The 20038-nt window shown below is 42.7% G+C and overlaps 1 protein-coding gene across 1 annotated transcript in view; it reads left to right on the forward strand.

The window, feature by feature from the left end:
• The first annotated feature begins 753 nt into the window (after nucleotides 1-753).
• RIPOR1 (RHO family interacting cell polarization regulator 1) overlaps nucleotides 754-20038 on the forward strand; it is a 350808-nt gene continuing 331523 nt past the window's right edge. Inside the window, exon 1 of the mRNA XM_033941973.1 lies at nucleotides 754-912. The gene's annotated coding sequence lies outside the window, so the exon portion shown is untranslated. The remainder of the gene's footprint in view (nucleotides 913-20038) is intronic.

A 20038-nucleotide genomic window follows, 5' to 3' on the forward strand; every position in this document is an offset into this window, starting at 1 on the left:
CCTAATTGCTGTGATTGGGTATTATGCTGGATCACTTTATTGTTGTTATGCTGTTCATACAAAGTTGCCTATACACCTTTTGTAGCTATCTTGGGCGAATGTCCTCATAGGTGGTTAATAAATCTTATAATGCTATGGGTTAGGAGGTCGCTTTTCCCCATTAGCATCTACTGACTTTCTGATAATAGTATAATAAGATTTACTGGATTTTCTTAAGTTGATGAGGAACAGCCGTGTCTGGATGCTGACCTAGATGGAGTCACTTACCAAAACCTTTAAAGACAGGCTTGTTTAATTTTAACAGTTTCAGACTTTGGGCTCCTTTTACAAAGCCGTGCTAGCGGTTTTAGCGCGCACACTGTTTTATCCAAAAATCTACCACATGCTCAAAAGGAGGCGGTGGCGGCTAGCATGCACTATTCCACGCGTTAAGGCCCTAGCGCAGCTTTGTTTCATGATTGTTTTCATTGCAATTCTAATACAACACAGTTTCCAGTAGGGAGCCAGTATAGCTAGAGGATAACAGTCTATCATCACCATTAAAATAGTTATAAAAAATCCAAACCATTAAATGTTTAATCGGGCAAGACTTAGGTACTCCTTATTAAAAAGAGAGCTATAATTTGCTGCTGTATTTTCCCCTCCTCCTGCCCGTAGTCTCTCCCAGCGCAATGCCCTCCCCTTTCCCGCTCCCTGGCCCTGCCATCGCAGAGCTCTACTGTGCTCAGGCAGCCACTGAAGCAGGGTACAGAACACTTCCTAACAGAGAAGCCCCGCCCCTTCTTGATGACAGCTCTTAATCAAGACTCCGCCCGAACTCTCTTAATTAATCCTCCCGTGCGGTAAGCGGGGCTCTCAGAGGAAGGAGTGGGCCAGGCCGGTGGCGATTAATAAGGGCCAACGCACAGCCATGTAAGACCCGTTTTCTTTTTAAATGCTTTTTTTACCTTGACGGTTTCTCCTTGGCTTGCAGGGAGTCAGCATGTGATTTGCTTTTGCTGTTTCTTCCCCCCCCCTTGCAAATAACAAAAGAAGGAGAAAGGGGTAGTGATTGTTAGGCTGGGATTTAGAGTGTTTCAATCTCCTCCCCTCCCCCCCCTAAAAAGAAATCGAGCTCTGGACGGCGTAGAAAGCTATTGATTGGGCTTGGTTTTAAATGATTCATCATTTGTTTAAAACCAGATTCATCCTGAAGCGATCCCTATATGCCTTTTGTTGTTGCTGGGGGGGGGGGGGGCGTGCAAAGGGAGAAACCAGAGCAGCTGCCAACCCTCAGATTGATTCGGTTATCTGTCTCTATGCTATTTGTTGTATTCACCACCGCCCCACGTCCTCGGAGATCCGATCTTGCTGTCCTGTTGTGGCCCTGGGGCCCGATCGTTGTGTGTATTAATGATCGTAGGCTGCAGCCCTGTCTTCCAACAGAAGCTACTGGCAGGGTCCTGGTGTGTGTTTGCCTTCAGCCCTGCAATATGTTTATTTTGCGGTTTATTATCTTTTCCTTTCTCTACCAGCTAGTTTGCTAACTGGTAGAAATCCAATTTATTTTTGTTTCTTTCAATTACTTGCTGGTATTGGCAGGATGAGGTCAGTTTGGCTCGCTCTGGTGTGGGCCGCGCTGCTTTCATTACATGGTAGGACATGAAGTGTGTATGGCTTCATTTATTGAGCTCGCCTAAAATACTTTCACATAAGTGCTTCTCGGAGGCTTTAAGTTGCTTGTTCTATTTTACTCTCGTTCAATGGGAAGGAAAAGGAAAAAGTGGAAGTGGCCCGATTTCTTTTCGGGTCCTCCTGTCTCATCTCTAGATAGCACTCTGTGGGTGGTGCACATGCAACATGAGGTCATTTTGGTAAGAATAGTTTGGGAACGTCTTGAGTTGCCTCTGCGTAACGGCCCCTCCCCCAAAACACAAACATACACGACTCCCCCCCCCCCCCCTCCTTGTGGTGGACAGAGAAATGACTTTACAAAATATTTGATGGGATACCAGGCTCTTATCAGTTGTTAAAGAGATTCAGAAAAGCCTAAAGAGGCAAATAAATACTTGGTAACAAGTTGAGGCTGGTGTCATATAAGAGTAATTAATTTAAATCCCATTTGTTTAAAGTACTTATTCTGCATTAATCACAAAGCAGGTTACAATAAAATGGTACAAAAAAAATCACTGAAACGCAATTGTGAAATTGCACAAATATTCAAAACGATTATACTATGCCTCAGACAAGATATGACTGTAAATATTTAATAATTAAAATATATAAATTGCTTTGCATAAAATAAGTCTTTGAAATAATTTTTTTTAACTGAAAGGCTGAAAGGCTGTAGCATAAAGCCTGAGCTAACCAGGAACCAGTGATAGTAAAATTCCAGAGTTTGACCCTTTTCTTCAGTTTTCAAAATAATTTTTCTTTGGATTCATTAGTTTTCTGCTCTAGTTCTGCTACCATTAGCTTTCATGTGCAATGTGTATGTCTGTTCTTGTTCTCTTATTTCCTACTACTTTCTTCTCCTTTCCCCCCCTTGTAGCCCAATAAGAAGACTTTGGCATGATGACAGTAATGGCATCTCTAGACAGAAAAATTGGGGGGTGGCATCAGGGGGATAAGCAAAGTAGAGAGGGAGTACAAACCAAACAAGCTCTTATTTGATATACAATAGGGGAACCACAGGAAAAACCGTGCAGGCAAAAAATGAAATGGCATTCCCCTCCCCCCAAAATTTTTTTTTAAAAAATCTAACTCTTGTAAGCAATGGGTATTACCCCTCATTCTTCCTTTTTCTCACCTTCTCTAGTCCTTAGTCTCATTCTTTTCACCCTTCACCTCTCTCTCATCCATTCTGCAGGACTCCTGTTGCCCCTTTTGTCTCTTCTTCCCCAGTTTCCTATTTCCTCTTTTATCCATGTCCTAGATCAGTGTTCTTAACCGTTTTACACCTATGGACCAACGGAAATAAAATAATTATTTTGTGGACCGGCGGTTGAAGAATACTGGTATATAGCATAACTCTTGTCATAGTCCTGCTTTGTAGACTTAAATTTGAAAGTATTTATGGAGTTTATTACAAAACCAACCAAATCTCCTATTCTACAAAATCACTTTAAATCTCCTTTAATCAACCCTCAGACACTGTTCTGCTTACTGGCATGTTTGCTTCTGTAGTGCACAGATATAGCTTCTCCACTATTGTAAGGTCTATTGCAGGGGTGTCAAACTCAATCGCATTAAGGGGCCGAAATCCAAAACACAGGCTAAGTCGTGGGCCAGACCCCATCCATCTCCGCCCCCATAATAGTACTAGTTGTAGCACTAATTTTTTTTCCCATTCATTTTTCATATATACACACAATATAATCTAACAACTTATAATGATTAACCACAAAATTAAACTACACAAAGCACACTGTATGCTTCTCATCATTCATTCCTACCAGAACACAGCATTATGTTCTGGCCGGCTCCCTCTTCCTCACTGCCACAGTGCACAAAGCCACATGCAACGGCTCTTTGCGTGTCCTGCGCCTCATCCGGAAGCCTTCTTCTGACATTGTCGGAGAGAAGGCTTCTGGTTCAGGCGTAGCAGCCGCTGCCTGTGGCTTTGTGCACTGCGGCAGTGAGGAAGAGGGAGCCAGCCAGAAGATAACGCTGCATCGATTGCACCGTGGACCGGCGGTTGAAAAACACTGCCCTAGATCACCCATTTCTACCCTCTGTCCTCGCTCTCAAAGCCAGCAATCTACCCTCCACTGCCTCTAATCTCCTCACCAACCGCAGCTCCATACCTCTTCTTCCTTCCCTTGCCTTCAAGCCATTCTTCTTTCTCCTATTGCCTCTTTCACCATCTTTTTAATTTAATTTCCATCCTCATTCAACTGCTTCAAAGATTCATCCCCTCCCCAGTACCCCTCATACAGTTTAAATATGTCACACTCGCTCCAATCCTCCAGGTCATTCATACTCTCCCTATACTTCATCCCCTTTCTTATCCCCATTTCACATACTCACTTATGCTCCTAACTCATTTAACATACTTCCATTCAAACCAACTTCCTCAAAATTCCTATCGGTATCACCATACTCTCTCACCTCGCTATCGCCTCTGAATTCCCTCTTCTGTCCCCCAGCACACCCATTCAATCACCAAGTCCCAGTTCTTTCATGTCCAGATTTTCTTTTGCTTTGGTACCCCTTCTCCCTGCTTGGTCCAATCCAGCTTTTGCTCTGTTCCCTTCCCTACTCCTTGAATCATATCAGACTTCTGTTTCCCTCCCCTGCTTTGCTCCCCAGCACCTCCACCAGTCATTTCAATAAGTTTTTTTTATTATAATTTGAATAATACATTATCCAATAATACAAAGGAGAAAAAGAGGATCTCCAAGCAAAATACATAATCAATCATACATAATTCCTTTTTAAGCCCACTAAAAGGGGAGACATGATACCATTTCAACAGAAAAGTATAAGAAAAGATAAAGGAAATAATTCTCAGTTCACCTTCGTGAACCTTGAATCATTCCTTACTGTAATAGGGATTCTTTTCTCCTCTTATTTCTTAGTAATGAAGCATTAAGAAAATTAAACTTATTTCTGCTCTCAAGCAACTAAAAATTGTTGTAATTGAATGGGGGATCCCAGAAAACATATTCAACATCATGTAACTTGACTAAACATTTACATGGAAATTTCAGATAGAAGGATGCCTCTAGAGCCAAAACTCTAACTTTTAACCTCAAAAATTCTTTCCTTCTAAATTGGGTAGCTCTAGAGACTTAAGGTTTAGTTTAGTTAGTTTAGTTTAGAGACATCAGGAAAAATTCTAACCAAATCTCCGCAAAACTTTGTTAATCTGTTTTTAAAGTAAAGTTTCATGATTAATTTTTTATCTATCTCACTCATGCATATTATTACCAGGGTAGACTGACTCTGGATCACATCTTGAGTGTCTTCCAAAAATTCAGTTAAATTAATTTCTGTTCTTTTTTTTTTTTTTTTAGGAACATAATAATTATTTATTGGAAAATTCTCTGCATTGGGCAACCCCAGTATTTCTTTAAAAAATTTTCTTAACAAAATTTCAGGTGATAACAAATGAGTTACAGGGAAATTGACCAAGCGGAGATTTCTCACTCTATGCATATTTTCCATAGATTCTACTTTAGCATGTATCACAGTAGAATCTTTAACAGCAGAAACTGAGACAGCTTGTAATGTATTACATTGAGCTTCCATAACGTTTAGTCGTTTGTCCAAACAACTCAAATTGGAATCCACATTTTCTAATTTATGAGAAACAGACTGTGAGAAGTCCACCATTTGTTTCATCGTTGACCTAAGAAACCCTTCAACTCTAGAAATACCTAGCCACAAATCTTCACCAGTCATATCCCTACTACTCTGTTCTTTCTCTCCTAGTTACATCCAGCTTCCTCTGTGTTACCCCCACACCCCATCCCATCTAGCTTCCCCCTCTTTATAGTCCCATCCAGCCTGTACCATGATCCTTCCATCCCCAGGGCCCATCCTACATAACCTGCTGTTCTGGCAGCACTCAATGATGGCAGGCTTCCCTTCTCATCAGACTAGAGCAGGGCTTCAGCCATTCAATTTCTCTGCTGCACTTTCAACTACGGAGCCCTGCACAGTTCAAACTTTATCTGTTCAAACAGATGATGATTGAATTGTGCAGGGCTCTGTAGAAAGAGCCCCACAATTCAAAGTGCAGCAGAGAAATTGCTCGACTTGACCTGAAAAGATGGAGGTATTGTGCAATTTGCTGCTGGTTCAGCACAGACCCAGCCAGACAAATTTGTTTGGAAGTAGGAAGGCAATATTTTGGAGGGGGACACCTCCCCCCCAGCAATGCCTATGGATGATTGAGAGAAAAAAAGCAGAATAATTTAAGAGTGGAGGAGTGGCCTAGTGGTTAGCACTAGTGCTGCCTGATTCACGATTCGAATCGGTTCACCGATTCACTTCGGGTGAATCGATTCAAATTGATTTAACACAACAAAAAAATTGGCTTCCCGATTCGGCTGACCCTCCCCCCTCCCCCCTAAAGCAGGAGAGGCAGCACTGCTCTTGCTGGCCGGCCGCTGCCGCAACTGCTTTAGAGGGCGAAGGGGGAGGGTCAGTCAGGAAGTGCTGCTATCCGGCTTCCCTCCCCTGGCGTCCGCTTCCCCCCCCCCAGGCCTCCCTGCACCGTTTACCGTTGAGGAGCAGCCTGCAGATAAGATTGCGATGCTAGCAATCTTTCCACTGCTTCAGAGGTGTTTCCTCCGCGATCCTGCCTCTGATGTCAGAGGAGGGGCGGGACCAAAGCAGAGGAAGCAGCTCCAAAGCAGTGCAAAGATTGCTAGCATTGCGATCTTATCTGCAGGCTGTTCCTCAATGGTAAACGGTGCAGGGAGGCCAGGGGGAAAGCTGGCCACCAGTGGGAGGCCAGGGGGAACACGAAGGCCTTCTGTGGGGAGGGGTGAGCAGTCCTTCGGGGTGGGGCAGGCGTTCAGGGGCAACAGGCAGGCAGGCCTTCAGGGGGAATAGGCAGGCAGGCCTTTAAGGGGTGGGATGCAGGCCTTCAGAGGGGACAGACCTTCAGGGGAGGGGGGCCCTGGTGTAGAAGTACATGGAGGGAGGGAGTGAGGGAAGGGGGGTTCAAAGGGACATGCATATGCCGAACTTTGGATGGGGGGAAAAGAAATAATGGGTCTAAAAATAGAGGAGAGAAATGACACAAGGGATGGTGTGGAGGGGGGTATAGAGATACTGGATAGGAGGGTAGTTGGGAAGAGAAAGGGAGAGATGGTGGACCCTGGGGTAGTGGGGAAGGAGGAAGAGATGCTGGATGAAAGAGTAGTTGAGAAAAGGTGAATCTGTGGATGGAGACAAAAAAAGGAAAGATGCCAGACTTCCAGGGGAGGGAAGGGAAACGGAAGGGGAGGATAGAGATAGAAGATGGATGGTTAGCACAGAGAAAGAAGGAGACCCTGGCAAGCAAATTATCAGAAGACAACCAGAGTCTGGAACCAACAAGATTTGAATAATGACCAGACAACAAAAGATAGAAAAAATAATTTTTTCTGTTTTGTGATTACAATATGTCGGATTTGAAACGTGTATCCTGCCAGAGCTGGTGTTAGACCGCAAACATGAGCTAGGATTTAACAGAGAGAGGAATAGTCCTTTTTGTTTTTTTATTTTGTTTAGACCACAGCGCCAGTGTGGCTAGGAGAAGCCAAAGGGGGTGAAGAAGCTATAAAATAAACCCATCAGGGTGTTTGGAAAAAATAAAAACCCCAATTGGGCAGGAAAATCGAATTGAAAAACCAATTCAATAGGCTGAATCGAATCAAATTTTTTTTTCCTGAATCAGGCAGCACTAGTTAGCACAACTGCTTCAGCACCCTGAGGTTGAGTTTGATTCCCACTGTAGCACCTTGTGATTCTACACAAGTCACTTATAGCAAAACTAAATTATGTGGTTACATTTTAGGAAAGCTCTGGCAGAGGCACTGTGATATTTCTGACTGTATTCTTTGGAGACCGTAGGGGTCTAGAAGGTTGACATTATCTTTCCTTATAACAATGTTTGAAGGCATGAGATAATGAATATAAAATGGCCCAAAATTAGGGTTTATATTTGAGTCCTGCCCCTCTCGGATTCATCACAAGCCTACCTTAAGTCCTGATGGTCCAACAGTGAACCGGGACAGGAGTGATCATACTATGCTCCTGCCCTTCACAGTCTCCCTCCTGAAAATGACTGCTGTGAGTTCCCATGGTTTGTGAGACTGCCAAACTTGTAGAAGGATTGGTCCTGCCCAAGTTCACCACTGGACCATCAGGGGTTAAAGTAGGCCTATGATGGTTCTGGGAGGTAGGAGGGGATGGGGTGATGCAAAGCTGACTAGGACAAGACGCAGGAGGGATCACTCCTGTCCATGCTCACTGCTGTATCACTGGACTTAAGATAGGCCAGTGAGTGGCCTAACTGGGTTAAAGGGGGGGGGCCCAGGGCGGATAGGGAAGGCAGGAATGTGGATGCTAGTGAGGGGAGGAGGAAGGAGATTACTGGAACTTGAATATAAATGCATGGTTTATGTTAAAGTCGACCTTTTTCCCCTTTTTTGAGGAGGGGAAAAATGGTTAACTGGGTTTATATTCAAATATACACGGTAAATACAAACCTAGTAATCAGACCTTATTGATGACTTAGGTTAATTAAACCACTGTGAAAGGAAAGGTTAATAAAGCATTAATCCAGAGAGAAATTATGCCAAACATCGATTTTGTTTATTTGATGATCAAAGTATTAGGTTTGAATTAAAACACTAGATATAGTATACTTGAGGCTTTCATGTATAATTAAAGAAGTATTTTCAGCTACTTTAGAAATTATATACAAAACTGAGGTTCTGTCCCCACTAAGCCACCTCTTACTGTTGAGGCGAGGCCAGGTAGTAGTGGTCGGTGAGCTCCTGCCACATAGCAGCCATTCCTAATCCAGTCCTCAGGGGGATACCTAATGCCCATTGGATTTTCAGGATGTCCACAGTGAATTTGCATGCACTGCCTTTATTCTGTGCAAAACTTCACAATGAAGATGCATGAGAATCTTGAAAACCTGACTGGCTTGGTATATTTATTTAAAAATTGATATACCGTATATTACCTATACGTTTTATATACCATGTATTACCTATACAGTTTACATAATAACAAACATAAAATATGAAACGGAACATACATATTTCAAATATAACAAATCATCATACTTTAAAAAGTAATCAGCAAGACAGAAGACATTTTCAGAACATTCTAAGTATATAGTCTCATCACAAAAAAGCATTAACGAACATTTGGGTTTTTAACTCTTTTTCTTAAAATTCATCCTAGCAGTACAGAAATGCAAGATTCCTGGCACTGCATTCCAAAGCTTTACAACCGCTACCAACAACATGGCCGCACCAGTCTTAATAGTAACATAGTAACATAGTAGATGACGGCAGATAAAGACCCGAATGATCCATCCAGTCTGCCCAACCTGATTCAATTAAAATTTTTTTTTTCTTAGCTATTTCTGGGCAAGAATCCAAAGCTCTACCCGGTACTGTGCTTGGGTTCCTACTGCCGAAATCTCCGTCAAAAACCTACTCCAGCCCATCTACACCCTCCCAGCCATTGAAGCCCTCCCCAGCCCATCCTCCACCAAATGGCCATATACAGACACAGATCGTGCAAGTCTGCCCAGTACTGGCCTTAGTTCAATTTTTAATATTATTTTCCGATTCTAGATCCTCTGTGTTCATCCCACGCTTCTTTGAACTCAGTCACAGTTTTACTCTCCACCACCTCTCTTGGGAAGATTAGCAGTCTATCCTCTGAACATAATCTTGTACTATTTTCTGATCTCAACTTCTTTTAGGCTGATAAATTTTTTTTAAAAAAATCCTTGAAAAACAGTAGGAGAGACATGGTACAAAATCTGACGGACTCTTTGCTGTATTGGCAACCAATGCAGTTGCTTCAAAACTGGTGCTATGAGTCACTCTAACCCAGTGGTCTCAAATTCGTGGCCTGGGGGCCACATGCGGCCTGCCAGGTACTAGTTTGTGGCCCTCGGTATGTTTATCATAATCACAAAAGTAAAATAAAACAGTTTCTTGATCATATGTCTCTTTAGCTATAAATTACAATATTATTATTAAGACTTATCCAAAAGGAAAGAGTTATAAACTACAAAGAGTTTTACCTAATACAAATTTGTCATTTCTTTAATAAGACAACTATTTTTTTTTTCTGAGGCCCTCCAAGTACCTACAAATCTAAAATGTGGCCTTGCAAAGAGTTTGAGTTTGAGACCACTGCTCTAGAAGTACCTATGATCAATCTAGCTGTGGAGTTAATCAACCCCGCTGTAGACCTGCTGAAAAGCTGTCAATGCAGGAAAGTAATGAAGATAAGTTCAAGGTAGGCAAAATAAATTGTTTGAGGGGCCCATGGAGAAAGCCATTGTGAGCATAACCATGTAGTTAATGTGGAGTGTGTGTGCATGCATATTACTGGGTGCAGAATGCAGAGAGGATTTGAGTGTGTGAGTTAGCAGCTCTCACAGAAGACACACCCACATACTATATTAAAATGTATGGTATTGAGCCTATTTAAATATTCCATGCAATGCTGAAAAATACTCCATGCAATGCACAATGAGAGAAATTTTTTGCTGGGCTCAGGGCAGGTTTGTGGAGGAGGGTTTCATGTTTTAAGTTGCAACTACTTGTTTTGCAAGTAGAAGGAATCCCTTGCAAGTTCCTTAGACAGACTGGCGAGAACAAACATGAATGTATCCATGCATGCTTGTGCAAGCTGTTTGCAAGGTTCACATTTAGTTGCAGAACATAGAACATACAAACATGATAAAGGCCAAATGGCCCATCTAGTCTGCCCAGCCACAGTAACCATTATCTTTCTCTCTCCAATAGATCCCATGTGCCTATCCCAGGCCCTTTTGAATTCAGACACAGTCTTTGTCTCCACCACCTCTTCTGGGAGACTGTTCCACACATCTACCACCCTTTCTGTATAAAAAAAAGTATTTCCTCAGATTACTCCGCAGCCTTTCACTTTTAACTTCATCCTATGCCCTCTCATTGCAGAGTTTCCTTTCAAATGAAAGAGACTCAACTCATGCACATTTACATTATGTAGGTATTTAAAGTCTCTATCATATCTCCCCTCTCCCGCCTTTTCTCCAGTGTACAAACTCCCCCCAAATAAAAAAATGTGTGAGCACACAAGAAGATGCGCTTACTGTGAAATCTTAGTGCACTTGTGCCCCATACCCCCTAATTAGCTGCAAGCTTTCCATTCATCAAATTTGCATGCCATTAACTTTTTGCATTGTTCAGAAGAAAAAGGGGGAAAACGTGCATATAAAACTTAACCCCAAACATACCCCCTTTTTTTTTTTTCACAAAACCTTGTAAGAGGCTTTTAGCACCGGCCAACACGCTAGACGCTTTGTGCTGCTCCGACATTCATAGGAACTCTGACCATCAAAGCAGCACAGAACATTCAATGCGCCGACTGGCGCTAAAAACCTCTTCTTTATTATATAATCAATCTTGAATTATAAGGTGGTGATACAGAATACAAGTGGTTATATAATTTTTTATTTTATTTGGTAAACATTAAGGGCCCCTTTGACCATGGTGCATAGTTTGGGAACCACTGTTGTAGCATATATTTGGTGTTCGGTAGGATGCTGGCAATGGCATTATAAATAATATATATTCTGCTCTGGGTTCTTGGTAGGGGGTATTAATCTTGGACGGCAGGTTGTGGGTTGTTGGGTACCCTAGGGTCATCGGAGTCAAGGCCCTGGGGGTATGTTTGCACCATTGTTCAGAGGCATGGTTTGCCTAGTCAGGGGTGTCCAACCTGTGGCCCGAGGTCCGCATGTGGCCCCATGAAGTATTTTGTGCGGCCCCAGTCGAGGGTGATGCAGTATTTTCCTCTGCTGCCCCTGGTATTTACTGTCTTGCTGCAGCGTTTGCACGGCCCCAGAAACATTTTTTTTGGCCAATGTGGCCCAAGGAAGCCAAAAGGTTGGACACCCCTGGCCCAGATCATTTATTGGACTTATGATATTGGGAGGAGGGGGTGGGTCTGGGGGGCCCCGTACGGATAGGGGGATAGGGAAGGAGATATGATAAAACCTTGTAATTTATCTATTCTTCTATGGCAGAGTTCCCACTTTTTTCAGTTGCATACTGTATTTTGTTGTTGGTCCACTTTGTATCAGGTCAAAAAATGTTTAAACATATACAATATATAATATATATTCTAGAAGGCCTGGCTTTATGACCAGGGCCACAGTGCTTTTGGAAATGTGCCTGCCTGGTAGTGGCGAGGCTTGATGTGCTCTCAGGAAAGGGGAGAATGACTGCTGCTACCATGTTGGCCCATACGGATGGAGAATACTTTCTTCCTGCCCCCTTAACTAAGGAAGGAACAGTGTTACAGCTAATAAACACAAATAAAAATGAAAAAAAATCTATTTTTATTGGCCTAATTTAACATACACATTTTGACTAATTTTCAAAGGCCAGAACGTGTTTCCTTTGCTCCCTAAGAGCAAAGATGACAATATCAGAAAATATATGTGAAACCTAAATGCATTCCAGTGACACTCTTGAGAGGAATGGTAGGTTGGGAGTGGGCGGGAAGATCAGAAGGTGGCAAAACAATATAACTGTACAGTTTATAATGTGATAGGAAACCCAGGTCTCTTAAGATAATGAAATATGTTGACACTAAAGAGACAGGACTTCACTTCAAAGGTCTTGTGTTCTGCATTGTTATAAAATTTCCTCATAGTATAAAAACATAAGAATTGCCATATTGGGACAGAAGGTCTTTCAAGCCCAGTATCCTTTTTCCAACCGTGGCCAACCCAGGTCACAAGTACCTGGCAAGATTCCAATAAGTAAAACAGATTTTATGCAGCTTATCCTAGGAATAAGCTGTGCATTTTCCTCAAGCCCTCAATGGCTTATGGACTTCTGTTTAAAGAAATGATCTAAACCTTTTTTTAAACCCTACTAAGCTATATCATGACATCCGAGGAATACAGTATATCGTGTACATCAGAGGCATATGGTCTGGTAATGATGTATCTAGAAGAATTGCAAAAAAATAAAAAAAAATAAAAAAATGGTCTAGAAAAACTGGTCTTTAGGATTGGACTTTTCTCACTAGGTAGTTAAATTGGTTCCTCCCAAGGTAGGGGCCATCAGTTGTCAATTGGTGGTAATGTTTTCCTTCGATAGTCTTAATTCTTACTGTTTGGTTCGGGTGGTTTTTTTTTTTTGTACCTTGTATTGGCTTGCTGTCAAGCGTGTGGGTGATGAGGTTCTTGCTCACTGCTGAATTGTGCAGTCGGAATCAAGGCAGGTCTTGTGGGCTTTGTTCTGTAATGCCACTTGCATCATGCTGAGAGATGACTCCTTTTTTTTTTAATGCACTGGAGTGTTTTGGGTTTTTTTTTTTCCATCTTCCAATGTGCTAAAACCAGGAAACCCTTAATAGTGATTACTGAGTTGGGAGGTTATACACCAGGGATCTCAAAGTCCCTCCTTGAGGGCCGCAATCCAGTCGGGTTTTCAGGATTTCCCCAATGAATATGCATTGAAAGCAGTGCATGCACATAGATCTCATGCATATTCATTGGGGAAATCCTGAAAACCCGACTGGATTGCGGCCCTCAAGGAGGGACTTTGAGACCCCTGTTATACACCATCACTGACATACGAAGAGGTGCTGAAGCTCAACCAAGAAGGGAATGACGTGGAGCCATGAAACTTACCAGTTATTTCACAAATTCACCCCTAAGTTCAACACACTTGATACATTGTATCTGAAGTTTCTGTAACCCTTCCAAAAATACTTTGTTTGGTCACTGACTACTGCTCCGCTGCTGCAAACGCCTTCAAATCACTCAAAAATTGTTGCCCTTTCAAACTCTTTTGAAGGGTTGAAAACAGAAAATAGTTGGAGGAAGATCTAGTGAGTAGGGTGGATGGTCTTTGCCAGGGGTGGGCAACTCCGGTCCTCGAGGGCCGGAATCCAGTTGGGTTTTCAGGATTTCTGCAATGAATATGCATGAGATCTATTTGCATACACTGCTGTCAATGCATATTCATTGGGGAAATCCTGAAAACCAGACTGGATTCTGGCCCTCGAGGACCGGAGTTGCCCATCCCTGGTCTATGCACTGAAAGTTTTTTTTTTGTTGGTGTTTTTTTTTTTTTTGTTTTTTTTTTTTTTTAAATCTTTATTAATTTTCCGAAACTAATACAAAAAGCCAGGATTTATACAAACAATAATCAAAATAATCACTTATATTCAATCAATAATAATGCAGAATAAAAATATCCCTCCCATCCCTTCCAACACATTTAATCAAAGAATAAACCAAAGAGATATCCCCCCACCCTGTCCTGGATGTGTAAGGAAATAAATTAAAATAAAAAAAAACAACTATAATGAAGAAATGAAAGATGTCAACAGGCCCCAAACAGTTTCAGTAAATTACCACGTCCCAACATATCAGCATTCATCTTCTCATATCTATAGCACAAACATAAACTTGCCCACCAAAAAGGAAAATTAAGGCGATCGCAATTTTTCCCAATTGTGAGTTACCATTTACATGGCTATCCCTGTCATAATTAAGAAAAGCCTGCACCGAAAATTTTTATGTGGATTGCTATGTTGATTTTTAATATACTGTTTAATAAAGTCCATTTCAGGAACTTTGTCTCTCCACAGTTTTGTTTTTTTAATTTCTCCTATGCACTGAAATCTCAACTGCATCAAACATCCATCATTTTGCCAGCCTTGTGAGCAGGTGCATTATCTTACAAAAAGAGAACTCCTTTTCACAGCTTCCCTCTTTTTTTTTTTTAATTTTTGTTTTGATGCCTCCTTTAATCTGCACAGCAAGTTTGTTTTATTCTGCATTAACTGCTTGGCCCCTGGGAAGATAGTCATTACACCACATTCCTGATCCCAAAACACTGTGGCCTTGAACCTTTCCTGCAGACTTTTGGGTCCTGAATTTCTTTGGCTTTACAGAATCCGAGTGCCGCCATTGCATGGACAGTTGTTTTATCTCGGGATCATAGTGGTGTAGCCATGTTTCATCAACAGTAAATAGTTGTTCCAAAAAGTTGGCACCAGCTGGCCAAAAATGCTGCAAAATCAACTTGGAAGTGTCCACTTGATGATGATTTTCGTCAGTTTTCAAACATTTGGGCACCCACTTGGCTTACAGCTTCTGCATACCCAGTGCTTGTGAATTATACATGCTACCTGGATATCTTTAGTGTCTCAGCAATTCTTTTAGCTGATATTCACTGCTCTGCAAAAATCAAGTCATGGACATTGGCCAACAATTTCAGGAGCTAACACGGTTTGAGGACTATCAGTCTCGAAATCTCTACACTGAAAGTTTGCACAACACTTCTTTACTGTGGAGTACGATACACATTTGTCATTCAATGTTTGCCAATTTGCAGAATCATATTGCTTTGTTTTGACACCGTTTCAGATCATTGACTGAACCATATCAACGAAAAGTGTGGCATTTTCAAGTGTAGAACTCCAAGCCGTCATGACATTCCTATTCCTGCAGAAGAAATGCCAAAGGAAATCCATGAATGTATGATGCAAACATAGACAGACATATGCCCATCATATTCCACAGTGAAGTAGAGCACAGTTCTTCAACTGCCGGTCCGCAGAAAATTTCTGCCGGTCCGCACAGGGCCGGCGAGATCAAGTCGGCAGTTAAATTTCCTGCCAACTGCGGTTCCTGCTGACTAATGTTCCTCCCAGCCTCAGGCGATCAAGACAGGCTGCCGACGTCGGGGCCTTCCCTCTGTGAGTCTCGCCTGTTCGGAAACAGGAAGTTGAAACAAAATAGGCGGGACTCAGAGAATGAAGGTTCCGACGTTGGCAGCCTGTCTTGATCGCCGCCCCTGCCGAGTTGCTGAAGAGGGCTGCGCAGAAGTTGCGATTAGAACGGAGAGAGCTGCAGATTCAGATTCAGGTGCAGGTGGAGGGAGATGGTCAGCATGTGCGAGCAAGATCCTGGGGAGCCTTCACAGTGGCTGTCTCCCCTCCCACCAGCTCTCCTATTTGCTAGGGCAGTGATTTACCAGCAACTTCCTGCAGGCAAGTACAGAGAACTGCTGGAAGGGGAGACAGCCACTGTAGGAGGCAGGAAAGCTGCTGGATAAAGGGAGAGCTTTTACTGGACTTGGAGAGAGTTAGAAGGAGAGATGCTGCTGGGAGGGGAGGAGGGAAAGGGATGGGAAGAGAGTTAATGTTGGAGAGAGGGAGGAGGGAAGGGAGAAGAAGGAGAGGAGGAGGGATGGGATGGGAAGAGAGTTAATGTTGGATAGAGGGGGGAGGGAAGGGAGAAGGAAAAAAAGGAAGGAGGGAAGGGAGAAAGAAAAAAGGAAGGAAACAGCTGGCAGGGAGATTACAGGAGGGGAAGGGGGTCAAGATGGAATGGAGAGATCAGATGAGGAAAGGGAAGAGAGAGGAATGAGAAAGTAGAGAGACATTGATGCTGGAAAGGGGGTCAGCAGAGAAATGAGAGAGGGATAAAGATGCTAGATCTGGTGTAGGAGAGATAAAAATGAAGAAGGCAGTGAAGCTGGAATGAACAATGTAAAAAGGAGAGAGGAGGAACTGGCTGGATGGACAGGGAAGAGGGGCATAGAAAGAAGTCAGATACATATGGAAGGGGGAGAGGGCAGACATTGGATAGAACGGGCAGATGCTGGAAGGGAAAGAGTGAAAAGAAGATGAAAGCAGAAACCAGAGACAACAAAAGGTAGAAAAAAATAATTTTATTTCTATTTTGTCATTAGAATATATCAGATTTGAAATATAGATCCTGCTAGAGACATAACTGGGGACTGCAGTATTTTGTTAGCATGATATTTCTATGTAGCATTCTATAATAACTTGGCTTGTTAAGTTTTCTTGATAGTAGAGGGGATATATGTGAAGGGAAGGGGAGACAGGGGTTTTGTTGGTCTGTGCTCTGTATATTTGTATTTATAAAATCACAATTGTTCAGAATATTGTTTCTTTTTATACTTTAATAAAATACGCTCAATATAAAATCATAATTGCGGCTTGTGCAGATGGGATCAGATGGTTTGCGGGGACTGAGCTCGCGGAGATGAGGCGTAAACGGGGTTTTTAAATTTTAGTCCTAGTAGTTTGCTAGTCCACAAAATAATTATTTTATTTCTGCTAGTCCATGGGTGTAAAAAGGTTGAAGAACACTGAAGTAGAGTGTGTGTGTGCGCTGTCATTTCATTGCACAGTCTATCCAGCCTACCTAACAAGGCAGCCAAAACCATTCCTGCCACTTCACGTTTGTTAGTCATTCATGCTCACAGTGGTTGGCAATTTTGTCATCTTGCCAACCACATATAGACTGTAAAATATGAAGCAAGTCTTGGAACAATATATGTTATAACCAAAGTATTGCTAACAGTATTCAACTTGCTGTTTAAGATGTGTTCCTCTTCCCCTTAAGTTCTACAGCACTTTCACTCGCAAACATAAACCCAATGATAGTGATTATATAATATTGGAGTTGCCAGATCTTCATCTTTCAACATTTGTTTCCAGCACTGGCTTTGGTTCCCCAATACTGAAGCAAATTAGAGCTGCTCCACATTGCAAGCATCATTGGCAGCTGAGAATCCAATATAATTATAAAGAAAGAGATCGAGGACTAGACAACTCTTTTTGCATACAGCTTAAATAGTCCTGCACTCGTCTTGATGGTTTATTCCTCACCGTGACCTGTGGCTATTTTGCTGCCGATAGCAGTGCCTGCTAGATTTGATCTGGTTCTGCTGATATTTCTGCCAGACCAGTGTCTTATGGACTTGTGCTACTTGATCTATGCCAGGAGTGCCCAAAACGTCGATCGCGATCTACCGGTCGATCGCAAAGGCAATGCCGATAGATCGCTGAGCCAGTCTTCTCCCTAGTGTCTTTTAGCCGGACACTCTGCCCAGCTAATTTAGGTGAGCGCCCAGCTGTCTTACTCGGATGACATGCATCCCCCTCAGCGTCCTCCGTTCTTCACACTGGACCTATCGCAGATGAAAGTTAATTACGGCAGCCTGCAGAGCAAACGTAGCAGGCTGCAGTTGGTCTCTGTAGCACGTTCCCTCTGCTGCGGTCCCGCCCCTGACATTACATGAGGTGCGGGACTGCGGCAGAGAGAACATGCTACAGAGGCCGACGGCAGCCTGCTACGTTTGCTCTGCAGGCTACCTTAATTAGCTTTCAGCTGTGGTAGTTAGGCACAGAGGGAAGAATGGAGATAAGGACAGTTTGAAGATAAACTGAGAGAGTAAGTCTGTATCCTCATCTATCCTCTTGTTGAAACATAGTATTTAGGGAAGTACTGCTCCCAGTAAGGCCCCCAGAGTGCCTTCCCAGCTGCCTGTGGCATCCGTTTGCTGAGCCCTTTAAAATGTATTCATTTTAAGTTTGCTACTGTTTTGTCTAGTTTCAGAGGCATAAGGGGAATTAGCTGAAGATGCAATCAAGAGGTAAGGCTGTGCCCATAGTGAGGGCCCCGGCGGGATGGGGGTTGCCTTAGAGATGCTGGATCGGGTGGTTGGAGGGGAGGGGGAAAGCAGCTTTGAACCAAAAGGGAGGGGGAAGACAGATCCTGGACTAGTAGAGTGGTTAGAGAGGGGAAACACCCCGAACTGAGGAAAGAGGTTCCAGGCCCTGGGGAGGGGGAAGACAGAGTGAGAGAGACAAAGACCTTGACCAAAGGTGGGAGGACTCAAAATGTTAGCAGAAGGAAGATAGAGAGAAGGAGAAACCTGAAACAAAGGGGAGGCAGAAGAGAGGGGGGCAGATGTTGGGATACGGAAGGTGCAGACAGAGGAGGAGAGACCCTGAGGAAGAACAGAGAGATGCATGATCATAACAGAGGAGAGAGAGAGAGGGAGACATGTTGCCAATAGAGGTGGAGGAGAGAGGAAGAAAAGTTGGACTCCCGGAGGGACAGAGAGAGATGTTGGTTAGGGAATGGAACGAGGTCTGGAGGACAGAAGAGGTGCACACAGTATATATAATAAATAAATATGGGGGGGGTCTTTTACTAAGGCGCGCTATCCGATTTAGCTCGTGCTAAATGCTAATGTGTCTAAAGAATATAGTGGGCGCATTAGCACTTAGCGCTCCCTAAATCGGCTAGCGCACCTTAGTAAAAGAGGGGGATATATGTTTAGTGTTTATTGTTGGTAGATCATTTTGACTTGGTCATTTTAAAAGTAGCTCGCAAGCCCAAAAAGCGTGGGCACCCCTGATCTAAACTATGGATCCTCTGGTTTGTCCCGTCGTAAGTATAAAGGTGAAGCCAAATGGGTACAGCTGTTTGTACCTAACTCCATTCTGCTCTATCTGCTTTGTGATGTTCTTAAAATTTTCTTACCTTTTGCAGTGTGTCTGGATCCAAGCCTGTGAAGACTGTTCCACTCAAACCATAGAGCTGCACACATTTGAAAAGCCACCTTCTCTTTGACCTCAATTATGCAGGCAAATTTAGTATCATGTGGCTCATTGTCTTTTGGCTTATTAAGGGAGCAATTGATCTGAACCACTATAATATTGCCACTGACCTTCTCATATCCATTATTGAGCAGCAATTATTTTACAGACCTGAAGCTGTCCTCTTTTGGCACACCTCTTATTAGCAAGTTTTTCTTCATTATATTTTCCAGGATCTCTAGTTTCAGTTGCATAATTCCCCTTCCTAAATTATGCAGCTGTCACCCATACCCCTCCATCTTTCTCCTCTGTGCCCCAGCTCTTGAACATTAGCCTGTAGCTCCGTCGCAACTTGGTGATCTCTCCTTTGATTCCTGGTGGTATTATTATTATATTTTTGTTCCAGAAACAACTCTTAAGTTCTTTACAGGGAATAACTAAGGGAGTGCACATCTACATCTGTACCATCTTTGTAACTTGCGTTTGAGCCTGTCTCATTATTGCCTTTCAGAGGCCCTACAGTACAGCAAAAGAGGCAAGGGACTATGGCCTAGATCAGGGGTGCCCACACTTTTTTGGCTTGCGAGGTACTTTTAAAATGACCAAGCTAAAACGATCTACCAACAATAAAATGTGAAAACGCAAAAGCGCACTGTATGCAGAAAAAATGTTAATTATAATTTATAATTGGGTTTGGTTTGTTTTTTTTTCAAAGAGATCAAGGCAGATGACTTTAAAATATGCAATGTCACCTTGGTAACAACTATACAAAAATAGATAAATATACCCTCTCCCCTTGGTTTTTAGCGCAAGGAACTGTGCTGAATGCCCCATGCTGCTCATGACGCTCATAGGCCCCCCTGTGCTAAAAAACGCTATTACGAATTAGTAAAAAGGGGCTATAGTGCAAAAATATAGACAGCAGATATAA

This window comes from Geotrypetes seraphini, chromosome 4, assembly GCF_902459505.1.
Source record: "Geotrypetes seraphini chromosome 4, aGeoSer1.1, whole genome shotgun sequence".
Classification (NCBI taxonomy): Eukaryota; Metazoa; Chordata; class Amphibia; order Gymnophiona; family Dermophiidae; genus Geotrypetes; species Geotrypetes seraphini.